The sequence below is a fragment of the Schistocerca nitens genome, chromosome 1 (genome assembly GCF_023898315.1).
Source record: "Schistocerca nitens isolate TAMUIC-IGC-003100 chromosome 1, iqSchNite1.1, whole genome shotgun sequence".
Classification (NCBI taxonomy): domain Eukaryota; kingdom Metazoa; phylum Arthropoda; class Insecta; order Orthoptera; family Acrididae; genus Schistocerca; species Schistocerca nitens.
Window position 1 is genome coordinate 163849620 of NC_064614.1, and position 9848 is coordinate 163859467.

At 44.6% G+C, this 9848-nt stretch overlaps 1 non-coding gene across 1 annotated transcript; it reads left to right on the forward strand.

Annotated features, from left to right (window-relative positions):
* Positions 1–9290: 9290 nt before the first annotated feature.
* Trnas-cga (transfer RNA serine (anticodon CGA)) lies at positions 9291–9365 on the forward strand. The gene has a single exon. It is a non-coding gene; the product is annotated as a tRNA-Ser (tRNA).
* The last annotated feature ends 483 nt before the right edge of the window (positions 9366–9848 follow it).

Here is a 9848-nt window from a genome sequence, read left to right on the forward strand (position 1 = left end):
GAGATACGGAATCTGCAATCAGTGAAAGCTCCGCCGCCGATCGCGCGATATCACGAACGCCCGTATATTCGTGTCAGCCTCGCAAGAGCGCTCTTTGATCTGTAGTCGGTAATAGCACGTAGAGCCATAGGCACGATTTGCACGGTTCGTAAAGAACGATTCTGTTCGGCCGCTATACGGTGTCTGAGATAACTGCGTGAAGACGAATTCGCGCCACGTAATTATACATGGTTACCACAGAGCACACGTGCCCACTTAAGTACTCTCCCTATCTCTTACTCCCACTGTCTCTTTCTCCATGTGTGTATGTGGGTTTCTGTGCGCTCGCTTATCGAATGGATTTACTTTTTATTTTACACTACTGGCCATTAAAATTGCTACACCAAGAAGAAATGCAGATCATAAACGGGTATTCATTGGACAAATATATTATACTAGAACTGGCATGTGACTACATTTTCACGCAATTTGGGTGCATATATCCCGAGAAATCAGTACCCAGAACAACCACCTCTGGCCGTAATAATGGCCTTGATACGCCTGGGCATTGAGTCAAACAGAGCTTGGATGGCGTGTACAGGCACAGCTGCCCATGCAGCTTCAACATGATACCACAGTTCATCAAGAGTAGTGACTGGCTCATTGTGACGAGCCAGTTGCTCGGCCACCATTGACCAGACGTTTACAGTTGGTGAGAGATCTGGAGAATGAGCTCGCCAGGGCAGCAATCGAACATTTTCTGTATCCAGAAAGGCCCGTACAGGACCTGCAACATGCGGTCGTGCATTATCCTGCTGAAATGTAGGGTTTCGCATGGATCGAATGAAGGGTAGAGCCACGGGTCGTAACACATCTGAAATATAACGTCCACTGTTCAAAGCGCCGTCTATGCGAACAATAGGTGACCGAGACGTGTAACCAATGGCACTCCATACCATCACGCCGAGTGATGCGCCAGTATGGCAATGACGAATACACGCTTCCAATGTGCGTTCACTGCGATGTCGCCAAACACGGATGCGACCATCATGATGCTGTAAACATAACCTGGATTCATTAAAAAAATGACGTTTCGCCATTCGTGCACCCAGGTTCGTCGTGTACACCATCGCCCGCGCTCCTGCCTGTGATGCAGCGTCAAGGGTAACCGCAGCTATGGTCTCCGGGCTGATAGTCCATGCTGCTGCAAACGTCGTCGAACTGTTCGTGCAGATGGTTGTTGTCTTGCAAACGTCCCCATCTGTTGGCTCAGGGATAGAGAAGTGGCTGGACGATCCGTTACAGCCACGTGGATAAGATGCCTGTCATCTCGACTGCTAGTGGTACGAAGCCGTTGGGATCCAGCACGGCGTTCCATATTACCCTCCTGAACCCACCGATTCAATATTCTGCTAAAAGTAATTGGATCTCGACAAACGCGAGCAGAAATGTCGCGATACGATAAACCGCAATTGCGATAGGTTACAATCCGAACTTTATTAAAGTCGGAAACGTGATGGTACGCATTTTTCCTCCTTACACGAGGCATCACAACAACGTTTCACCAGGCAACGCCGGTCAACTTCTGTTTGTGTATGAGAAATCGGTTGGAAACTTTCCTCATGTCAGCACGTTGTAGGTGTTGCCACCGGCTCCAACCTTGTGTGAATGCTCTGAAAAGCTAATCATTTTCATATCACAGCATCTTATTTCTGTCGGTTAAATTTCGCGTCTGTAGCACGTCATCTTCGTGGTGTAGCAGTTTAATGGGCAGTAGTGTAGATTCTCTATTCACACTGTTTTGATTCAGCCGGCCATGACTTCCTTTCCAATGCCAACTTCGTCATCTTATTATTTTATGTGTATATTGTAATCCCTGCCTTTCCCCGTAGTTTTTGCCCTCTACGACATCCTCTAGTTGTATATATTGTAATCTCTGTCTTTCCCTACAGTTTTTGGCCTCTACGACACGTGCTAGTACCACAAATTCCTTTCCTTGGCGGTTGTTTTAATGAAGAATATCCCCTTGTTACAACCCTCTTTGCTTATCTGATCATGCGTTACCTTGCTTTGAAGGTAACAGAACTCCGTCACTTCATCTACTACGTGCTCATTCTCACCAATTTTTATTCTAAATCGTAGCTAACTACGTTACTTTCGTGTCTCTTCGTGTTATCCTTCGTAAATCTTGTGTACTGGGCAGCTACTGTAACTCTTCCTCCGGGGATAGTGTCATCTGCTAATCTTACTACTGATACCCTATATGTGTGTGGCTGTGGGCGCTCAGGCACATTCTGACTGACTTTGAACTTCAGTGTCATCACATGCGGTTATTGACCTTGACCGCATGACGTCAAATGCCGCGTCCTTCTTATCGGTGATGCCATCAAGATAATGTCGTAAGCCTTGTATATGACGTCATTCACTATCACAAACCAAGAGGACACTCCACATTTCTTGGAATGGTGGTACCCACTGAGTTGAAACGATCAATCGCAGTTACTTCCTGAATGTATTCCAATCTCTGTCTTTCCGTATAGTTTTTACTCTCTATAGAACCGTCCAGTACCATGGCAGTTATTCCGTGATGCCTTAACACATGTCCTATGATCATGTCCGTTGTTCTTGTCAATGTTTTCCCAATGTTCCTTTGTACGCCGATTTTGCGGAAAACCTCCACATTCCTTACTTTATCAGCCCACCTAATGTTCAACATTTTCTATAGAGCACATCTAAATGCTTCTCTTTGTTCCGGTTTTCCCACTATCCGTGATTAACTACCATACAATAGCGCTCCAAACGTACATTCCGAGAGATTCTTTCGCAAATTAAGTTCTATATTTGATACTAGTAGCCTTCTCTTGGCCAGGAATACCCTCTTTGCCTGTGCCAGTCCGCTTTTTAATATCCTCCTTGCTTAGTCCATCATGACTTATTTTGCTTCCAAACTCGCTGAATTTCTTAATTTCGTCTACTTCATGATCTCGAGTATTGATGTTAAGTATCTCACTGTTCTCATATCTGCTACTTCACATTACAGATTTTTTCGGTTAACTCTCAATCCATACATTGTGCTCATTAGACTGTTAATTCCGTACAACAGAGCCATTAATTCTTCTTCACCTTCAGTGAGGATGGCAATGTCATCGGCAAAGATTATCGTTAATATTCTTTCATCCTGAACTTTAATCCCGCTCTTGAACCTCTCTTTTAATTCCGCCATTGCCCCTTTTATGTACAGAGCGAAAAGCAGTGCATCCCTCCTTCGTTTCTTGCAGTTCATTGCCACCATGTAATAATCTTCTACAATGGACTCCTAATCCCGGTGCACCTAAAAATTTTCACATGTATTATTCATTGGCAGAAGTGAGAGAAGCGGTAAGTGACAAAAAAGTTGGTAGAATCGACTGCGGATTGAAGCTTGGGTCTTAGGATTTGTGATGAGACACCCAATGTGCTACCAATGATTAGAAGTGAAAATACAAAGATTAACAAGTTACACAGATACTCTAAGCGCGCGGCACTGTGACTGTCGTCACTTGGGCGGCCACTTTTTTTTTTTTTTTGTCATCAGTCTACTGACTGGTTTGATGCGGCCCGCCACGAATTCCTTTCCTGTGCTAACCTCTTCATCTCAGAGTAGGAGTTGCTACCTGCGTCCTCAATTATTTGCTTGACGTATTCCAATCTCTGTCTTCCTCTACAGTTTTTGCGCTCTACAGCTCCTTCTAGTACCATGGAAGTCATTCCCTCATGTCTTAGCAGATGTCCTATCATCCTGTCCCTTCTCCTTATCAGTGTTTTCCACATATTCCTTTCCTCTCCGATTCTGCGTAGAACCTCCTCATTCCTTACCTTATCAGTCCACCTAATTTTCATCATTCGTCTATAGCACCACATCTCAAATGCTTCGATTCTCTTCTGTTCCGGTTTTCCCACAGTACGTGTTTCACTACCATACAATGCTGTACTCCAGACGTACATCCTCAGAAATTTCTTCCTCAAATTAAGGCCGGTATTTGATATTAGTAGACTTCTCTTGGCCAGAAATGCCTTTTTTGCCATAGCGAGTCTGCTTTTGATGTCCTCCTTGCTCCGCCCGTCATTGGTTATTTTACTACCTAGGTAGCAGAATTCCCTAACTTCATTGACTTCGTGACCATCAATCCTGATGTTAAGTTTCTCGCTGTTCTCATTTCTACTACTTCTCATTACCTTCGTCTTTCTCCGATTTACTCTCAAATCATACTGTGTACTCATTAGACTGTTCATTCCGTTCAGCAGATCATTTAATTCTTCTTCACTTTCACTCAGGATAGCAATGTCATCAGCGAATCGTATCATTGATATCCTTTCACCATGTATTTTAATTCCACTCCTGAACCTTTCTTTTATTTCCATCATTGCTTCCTCGATGTACAGATTGAAGAGTAGGGGCGAAAGGCTACAGCCTTGTCTTACACCCTTCTTAATACGAGCACTTCGTTGTTGATCGTCCACTCTTATTATTCTCTCTTGGTTGTTGTACATATTGTATATGACCCGTCTCTCCCTATAGCTGACCCCTACTTTTATCAGATTCTCGAACAGCTTAGACCATTTTATATTGTCGAACGCTTTTTCCAGGTCGACAAATCCTATGAAAGTGTCTTGATTTTTCTTTAGCCTTACTTCCATTATTAGCCGTAACGTCAGAATTGCCTCTCTCGTCCCTTTACTTTTCCTAAAGCGGACACCTATAAACTAACAAACTACACTGTAGAGCCAAAGAAACTGGTACACCTACCAAATATCGTGTTGGGTCCCCGCGAGCACGCAGAAGTGCCACAACTTGACGTGGCACGGACTCGACTAATGTCTGTAGTTGTGCTGGAGGGAATTGAAGCCATGATTCCTGCCGGACCGTCCATAGATCCGTAAGGGTACGAGGGGGGTGGAGATGTCCTTTGAATAGCACGTTGCAAGGCATCCCAGATATGCTCAATAATATTCATGTCTGGGGAGTGTGGTGGCCAGCGGAAGTGTTTAAACTCAGAAGAGTGTTCCTGGAGCCACTCTGTAGCAATTCTGGACGTGTGGAGCGTCGCATTGTCCTGCTGGAATTGCGCAAGTTCGTCGGAATATACAGTGGACATGAATGGAAGCAGATGAGCAGACAGGTTCAAATGGCTCTGAGCACTATGGGACTCAACTGCTCCGTGCGACTGCTACGGTCGCAGGTTCGAATCCTGCCTCGGGCATGGATGTGTGTGATGTCCTTAGGTTAGTTAGGTTTAAGTAGTTCTAAGTTCTAGGGGACTGATGACCACAGCAGTTGAGTCCCATAGTGCTCAGAGCCATTTGAACCATTTTTTGAACTCAACTGCTGTGGTCATCAGTCCCCTAGAACTTAGAACTACTTAAACCTAACTAACCTAAGGACATCACACACATCCATGCCCGAGGCAGGATTCGAACCTGCGACCGTAGCAGTCGCACGGTTCCGGACTGCGCGCCTAGAACCGCGAGACCACCGCGGCCGGCGATGAGCAGACAGGATACTTATGTACGTGTCACCTGCCAGAGTCGTATCTAGACGTATCAGGGATCCCATATGACTCCAAATGCACACGAACCACACCATTACCCCTCCACCAGCTTGATCAGTCCCTTGCTGACATGCAAGGTCGATGGATTCAGGAGTTGCCTCCATAACCGCACATGTCCATCCGCTCGATACAATTTGAAACGAGACTCGTCCGACCAGGCAACGCATTTCCAGTCATCAACAGTCCAGTGTCGGTGTCGACGGTCCCAGGCGAGACGTAAGGCTTTGAATCGTGCAGTCATCAAGGGTACACGAGTGGGTCTTCGGCTCCGAAAGCGTATATTAATGATGTTTCGTTGAATGGTTCGCACGCTGACACTTGTTGATGGCCCAGCACTGAAATCTGCAAACAATTGCGGAAGGGTTGCACGTCTGTCACGTTGAACGATGCTGTTTAGTAGTCGTTGGTCCCGTTCTTTTTCCGGCCGCAGCGATGTCGGAGATCTCACGTTTTACCGGATTCCTGATATTCACGCTACACTCGTGAAATGGTCGTACGGAAAATCCCCATTCATCACTGCCTTGCAGTTGCTGTGTCCCATCGCTTGTGCGCCGACTATAACACCACGTTCAAACTCACTTAAATCTTGATAACCTGGCATTGTAGCAGCAGTAACAGATCTAAAAACAGTATTGTCTTACATAGGCACTGCCGACCGCAGCGCCTTATTCTGCCCGTTTACATATCTCTGTATTTGAATACGCATGCCTACACCAGTGTTTTAGGCGCTTCAGTGTATAGTGCAACACGAATCATACAATGAAGGCTTTCACGACCGGGTGTCACAGTCGCTGTTGCGTCTTCGGGCTCTATTGCCGTGGTCGAAGAAACTTTTCAGTTCAGAACGTTTCGTCCAGAGCTGCAGTGCAAACTTTCGCAGGAGCTCCTGACGAAGCTGGATCTTACCGACTGACGTGTTGGGCGTCGGAAAGCGACATAAACACGAGCAAAATGTGCGTGGTCTAGTTTACATGTGATCAGCAGAGATAATTGCTCTCAGAGATAAAACTTAACTATCGATTTTCGCCTGTCAAGGACATTTTTGTTTATTTATTCGTGTGGCACATATGCAGTTTAAAAATACAGGTATATAAAATTAGTATATGTATATAATAAGAATACAGAAAGACAAAATTACATACAAAACTATCTAAATGTCAATATGAAAATTCCTAATCCATATAAGAGCTGTAATCATCAGCTTTCGTAAGGTCGCTCCAATTCCCCTGATAGGAACGCAAGTGGCATTCATCTGTAATGGGCTTGCCTGTCTGGTTTGCAGCCCTGCAGTCACAAACCAGAGAATCTGTAGCACATCATTAGTAAAGAGAATCCGCGCATCGTCCATGCACAGTACGAGACCTGTTCAATTTGATCGATGGTTTCCTGTCGAGTTCTGTGCCGGCAGTATCACAGATATACTTTCAGAACCACTCATGCTCTTCAGGATTTTCTGTAAGTTGACAGTTCTGATCTCACAGGCCTCTCATCCCGACATTACTGCCGTCTAGCTGTTCTGCTCCACGTAATGGTATGTTTCGTCGTATACTTGATATGTCTTCCAGTATGGGTAATTCCAGGTTCTCCTGTAGCTTGCAGTGTTCCCTAAGCAAGGCCTCGCTTCTACGGATTGGGGGTGGATTGATGTTTCTCAGCAAAGGAAGCCAATAAACCGGTGGTAGCCGGACTATCTCAGTTATTAATAGTATAGTGCGGTTCAACTGGATTTCAATCTAGCTGATGTGGCAGTTTTTCTCGAGTATAGATTTTAGTACTACTTGGACCTCTATCTTGTCTAAAGGTCAGGTAATCAGTCAGTGTTCTTATTCAGATATGCACCTGTCGAGGTTAAAAACTTATCTATAGATTCTGCAAAGACACTGGCCACATATCATTTTCATGGCTTTTTTCTGTCAAAACTTGTCAGTAGGCTGCTTATGTTTTCTTATTGGCAACGTTACGTAGCGCTCTGTATGAAAATCACTGGCTGTGCTGTGTGCAGTCTGTGGCTAGTTTGCATTGTTGTCTGCCATTGTAGTGTTGGGCAGCGGCAGCTGGATGTTAACAGCGCGTAGCGTTGCGCAGTTGGAGGTGAGCCGCCAGCAGTGGTGGATGTGGGGAGAGAGATGGCGGAGTTTTGAAATTTGTAATACTGGATATCATGAACTGCTATGTATATTATGATTTTTCAACACTATTAAGGTAAATACATTGTTTGTTCTCTACTAAAATCTTTCATTTCCTAACTATGCCTATCAGTAGTTAGTGCCTTCCGTAGTTTGAATCTTTTATTTAGCTGGCAGTAGTGGCGCTCGCTGTTTTGCAGTAGTTCGAGTAACGAAGATTTTGTGAGGTAAGCGATTTGTGAAACGCATAGGTTAATGTTAGTCAGGGCCATTTTTTTGTAGGGATTTTTGATAGATTGCGTTGCGCTGAAAATATTGTGTGTCAGGTTAAGCACAATCATGTATAAATGTTCAAAGGGGACGTTTCAAACTATTTCTGCTTATGCGTTTCGTTGGTTTCTCTATACAGTCTTGGATAAAGATAAAGATTACCTCTACTGATCATACAACCCGGAAAGCTCATCAGCAACTATAATATTAAAAATGAGTAGTGAGCTACCCACCCCTCCCTCCCCCCACTTTCCTTCATTGCCAGATTCACTATTCCTTGTTGCTGAAGGATGTGTCCTATTATTTCTTTTAGTTAACGTGCAAGATAAAGCTCTGTAAGAAGGTTATGACAAATGTCGGCCTGATCGTTTTGAAAAGGCGAGATCCAGGTCACTTATCCATCCTTGACTCATCCGAACCTCAGGTCTGTCTCTGATGACCTACACGTGTACTAGTCGTTAAACCGCGATCTTCTTTCCCATTTTGCAGCTGAATTCTTGTTCCAGTGGCTAGCGCCGTTAGCGGGAAGGAATGCGCTTCCTCGTGGCTGGCTTCGGAGACACCTGCAATGTTAGTTACTGGTGCTGTCCTTCAGATGAGTAATGAGCCGCTCGGGGAAATCCTTAGTGCCCTGTCCAGTATATTACAGTCGTGCATTGGAGAAAGCGGGCAGTTATTACTCTAATTAAGTCTTCCGCCGCGATGCTCTCTGCGGAGGTCTCGGCTCATTCGCATTCGGTTTCTCGTCGCTCAACGGTGGGCAACTCAATGTGGATAGAACGAGGAAACAGCGTGGATTACTGATAACTAACTGTGAAGAACGAACGCTTTATAGTTTACGGCAGTACTCGTACTTGCTTTTATTTGTTTCGATATTGCGATGTACGCTCGTGTGCACTGGCTTCAACCGTTGTTCTCTGTTATAGATTTTGCAGCCCGTTCCATCACTTGATACTTGAATTTTTATGTCTTCTAAAGGACACGTAATCAGTCAGTATTCTTATTCAGACATGTAACAATGGAAAACGTAATCTATTAGAAGTTTTCTAGTAATACTGATTAATTTCTTCTGAGAAAGCTATCACTTAATTTAGAAAGCAAGACGCAAAGTGGTGCAGTTTGGTACAGGATAGGTATTAAGCTTGACAGTAACAGTAGAACAGGATGCAAAGAGCTGAATAGCCGAAATATTCACATGTACATACAGACAAAAAGTTCAATATAAAATAACATGTTATCGATCTCTTGTACGTCTAAGATGATAAACTTTGGTTATGGTATGATTCACGATGGCAGAAGTAAAGCTGTGAGGAGGAGGCGTGAGTCGTGCTTGGATAGCTCAGTTGGTAGAGCACTTGCCCGCGAAAGGCAAAGGTCCCGAGTTCGAGTCTCGGTCCGGCACACAGTATTAATCTGCCAGGAAGTTTCATATCAGCGCACACTCCGCTGCAGAGTGAAAATCTCATTTTGGAAATTTAATTTAGTTTGCGTGGTACCACACTACTGTATCACATGTAATGTTCCTATGTATCTGAAGGTAATGCTAAATTGCTAGTTTCTTTGTGTTCTTGTACTCTTCTACTATATTTCCGCCTCGTTCGTGTTCCACTACTGCCACAGCACACAGTCTGTAACAAAATGGTTCAAATGGCTCTGAGCACTATGGGACTTCACATCTGTGGTCATCAGTCCCCTAGAACTTAGAACTACTTAAACCTAACTAACCTAAGGACACCACACACATCCATGCCCGAGGCAGGAATTGAACCTGCGACCGTAGCAGTCGCGCGGTTTTGGACTGAGCGCCTAGAACCGCTAGACCACCGCGACCGGCAGTCTGTAACAGGCCATTTTATTATAACTGGTGGGCTTATAACTATTCGCT